We start from the raw sequence: 4,344 nt of genomic DNA on the forward strand, positions 1-4,344 counted from the left end.
ATATTAGGCAGAGGGTACAGCAGGTGTAAAAGCTCTGAGGCAGAGGCGTGTAGCTGGTGTGCTGAAGGGGTAGCAAAGAGGCCACATGAAGAAACAGGTCTAGAGAGGACAAGTGACCTGTCCAGATCCTATACATCAGAGGCAGAGCTGTGTTAGAGCCCTGGATTCCATAGCTCCAGTCCATCGCAGCATACTTATTAAACAAGGAATGCATGCATGGGAAACAAGAATGTATTTGACCGAGGCCAGCGATGTCAGGGCTGTTAGGTCAGAAGAGGGAGAAGTTTCTGTGGACTTGAGTCGGATAAGACTTCACAGATGAGGTGCGATGTGAAGGATGATTAGGATTGGAGTAGCAGCTAGGAGAGCAGGGCCGCATTCCAAGCTTTTAGAACCAGGTGTGGATAAGGGCTAGGAGGTGAAAGCAAATGCATGGCTTGTTTGGGAGGTAATGCCAGGAATGGAATGTTTATCTTGGAGGAATGAGAGAGAAATTGGAAACAGGTAAGTAAATTGGGCCTTATTATAACAATTCTTGGATTCCAGGCAGAAGTTCGAAGTTGATTTAATTACCTAGAGAGTCACTGCAAATTTTTAGGTGGGAATGAGATGATATGTTCCTTCATGTCTTTCATAGTTTGTAGTTTTGTCTTTCTGTTTTTCGCTTGAAAAATTCGTTCACTTAGTCATTCTGATGACTATTTACTAGATACTTATGTGCCTGGCTCAGGTAAGTTCTCAATATTAGCTGATACTTCGTTATGCTATTTTCTCTCCTTAATATCTTTGGACATAACTTCACATCTGTATTAGAAAATACTTAGATGTCACCCAAGACTTACAGCATCAATTAAGTTTTCTAACTGCTCACTGCTATCCTTAAAGCTTAATTGATTATAAGGTAGGGACCCCCCCCCCACACACACACACATGAAAAACAGGATAGGACACGATCCTTATTCCTAAGGGCTTAAGGAATGTGACAAAGGAGTAGTTAACTGCATTTTCACTTCGGAGGACTAAGTGGTGATTTGTTGTATCCCTTGTTTTCCTTATACTGGAGTTAGGTCTAGAGCTGTGCTGTCCAATAATTTAGCCACTAACCACATGTGTCTGTAGAGGACTTGAAATGTGAGTAGTCTGCATTGACGTGTGCTGTAAAAGCGTAGAATACACTTCAGATTTCAAAGACTTATTATGACAAAGAGAACGTAAAATACCTCAATTTTATGTTGATTACATGCTGAAATAATATTTTGAATAAATTGGATTAAATAAAATATATTAAAGTTAATTTCATCGGTTTCTTTTTTTAAAAAAGTAGCTTCTGGAAAGTTTTAAATTGCATATGTGACTCACATTTTATTTCTGTTGGACAGCATGGTCTACAGACAAAGAGATTTAGGTTAAACATTACTTCCTGTGGTACCATATCAAGAGATATGTAATATCAGTTTGTCCCACTCTTAGTGATGCTAAATTTGATAATTTCTCAAACTCTTCCTTTTAAAGATACGTTTTGATCACTTGCAGAACTTTCCATTATAAAGATACATATTTTTAATCACTTTCAGAGTTTTTTTTTTTTTTTTTTTTTTTTTTTTGCGGTACGTGGGCCTCTCACTGCTGTGGCCACTCCTGCTGCATAGCACAGGCTCCGGACGCTCAGGCTCAGCGGCCATGGCTCACGGGGCCCAGCCTCTCTGTGGCATGTGGGATCTTCCCGGACCGGGGCACGAACCCGTGTCCCCTGCATTGGCAGGCGGACTCCCAACCACTGCACCACCAGGGAAGCACCCACTTTCAGAGTTTTTGTTGTAAAGATACATTTAAAGAAAACACTCTCAGGACTTTCCATTGTAAAGATACATTTTGAGTATTTCTCCAGAGTTAAGATCTGTTATTTTTTTTACAATTAGAAATCTGTAGAGTGATGTTTTGGCACCTTGCAAATGTCCTGTTCCCATTTTTTACCTAATGGTTTTATTACCCCTGATCCTTTCCTGAATAAATTATGTTGGAGACTGTGCAAAATGGTGATTTTCTAATGCCAAAATTATTACCAAACCAGACTTGGGTTTGCTTACCTGCTGCACAGCAAAGCCAAGCTACTGACACTGGGTTGTGGTGAAGGAAAGCGCAGCATTTATTTTATTTGCGGGGTGCCAAGCAAGGATAATGGACAGGCAGCTTGTGCTCAAAAGACCGGAACTCCCTGATGGCTTTCAAGTATGAGTTTTTAAAGGCAACATTTGGGGTGAGGGTTGTAGCTCCTGGACTTTCTTCTGATTGGTTGGTGGTGAGGTAACAGGCTAATGTTTTGGGAATCTTAATCTTCAACTTTCTGGTTCCAGCTAGTCTGAGATTTCTGTGCTTATGGTCAGCAGATCGTCACCATCTTCTACCAGGTTGGGGGTCTTAGTTTCTGCAGAACAACTCGAAGATATGCATCAGATTGTGTGTATATCCCTTTAGGAGGAGCTCGGCCTCTGTTTTATTGCTGAACTATTTGCTTTTCCTTTATTTTTGCATTCCCTCACTTCCCTAATTAGTAATTGCCTTAGTCTTAGCCCTTTAGAACTTAGGGGGAAGGCCTAGGAGACTAAAGCCATTTTCTACAAATAAGAAACAGGGAACATGGAGGGACTTTTGTACCTGAGAGGGCCCTGCAAGGTCCTGCTTGATTTCAGTCTCCCCTTTTCTTTGATAATACTCAGTCCTGAGGGGAAGAGGGGCTGGACAATAAAGAGAAAGTTTTGGATAGAGTGGTTAATCATAAACTCAGCAGGGGACTCTGTTTCAGGGGACTGGGTTTCAGTTACTATATCTTTTCCATAAATAGTTGTCATTCTTCTTTAAAGGAGAACATTTCTTTTTCTTCTTTCTCTTTTTCATTTATTTTTAGGTGAAAGAGCTGTGTGGCATGTGGATTGGTCACTTCATACAATAGATGTTTGATTAGAAAAGTTGGCACAAATGAAATTTTAAAAAATGGAATTAGCTTACATGTGCAATGGTTGCTCATTCTTCAAAGGAATCTTATTGTAAATCTTTTTGCAAAGCTAGTAATCAGTTAATTTCTGTTATTCTTATAAACTTGAATTTTCATATATAGCACATTTATTCAACAAATTATTGAGTTCTTATCAACAGTGTTTCAAACACTGTGTTAAGCACTTGGAATAGAGTGGTAAGCAGAAGAAACATGGCTGTCCTTCATGTGGGATGCATCCTTACAGTTAAGAAGACAATGAGAGTTGTCCAGAGCCTAGTGAGTGAAGGCAATTATGAAGCTGTATCTGAAGGATCTTGATTTGGGAGGTATTATATAGGCTTTTGCTAACAACCCTGTTAAGTAAATGCTTTGAAGTTCAGAACCCGAAACAATCATTCTCTATGGGTCTGATGAGAATATATAGTAGAGTTGGCAATTTCCGCCTGTTGTCTTTCTAGTATAAATAACATTGAATTTTTATTGCAGACCCCTCCCCTCAATGTGCAATTTTCTCTAATTTTTTTCCTCTAGGAATATTTTCCTAGTGTTTCTGGTGTCCGTGCCTCTATAAGACATGCTCTAGAGGCATACTTCAGAGGCTCCTAAGACCCTGAAGATTCAGAGCAGTAGGGAGGCGATCACCAGCCAAGCCCTGCTTTGTTCCAGATTCCATTTGGGCTGTGTAGGGAAGAAGCACCACTTCCCCGGCATGCTCAATGAAGTCCATGGAAGAGTAGGAGATCTAGAAGTTGTAAAAATCCTTAGAGACTTGGGACAACTTAGCATAGCTTAAACTTTAGGAAACCATCTTTTATTAGGTGGTTTCAAGCACGATATCTGTGCTGCAAAGACCTTTCTTTCTGTCTCTGTTTTCAGGTTATTTGTGGGAACTCATACCCTCTTGCTGAATTGGACCAGCAGCCCTGGGGATGATGAGAGGCCCCCACTACTTCTCAGTTACAAGGCATGGCGGAAATCTGTAGCCTTTTGAGTCCCCTAAGGAAAGGTCAAGTGACACTTAGCTAGATAAATGTTTGCTAGAGTTATCTCTTAAAGCAAAGGGATTTTTCCACCAAAGAGAAGTTTTATTTTTATTTAACTTACACTCTATCTTCAGCAGTATCTCCCTTCAGGTTAGTAAGATGGACGTGCCCACTGTTAACTGTGTACGTGGCTTTAAAGAAATAAGATGTCTGCCAGTTACACTGCTATGACCTCAGATTCCAGAATATCAAGGCAACATTCTTTAGATGTTTCATTTTGGAATGAACCTAAGTTTAGAATCAGTCAGCTTATTGTTGAAGGGAAAAGGATATCTATCCCAAGTGACAAGAAAGTACCTATTAACT

This window comes from Mesoplodon mirus (genome assembly GCF_964341445.2).
Source record: "Mesoplodon mirus genome assembly, chromosome: 5".
In the NCBI taxonomy this organism is placed as follows: Eukaryota; Metazoa; Chordata; class Mammalia; order Artiodactyla; family Ziphiidae; genus Mesoplodon; species Mesoplodon mirus.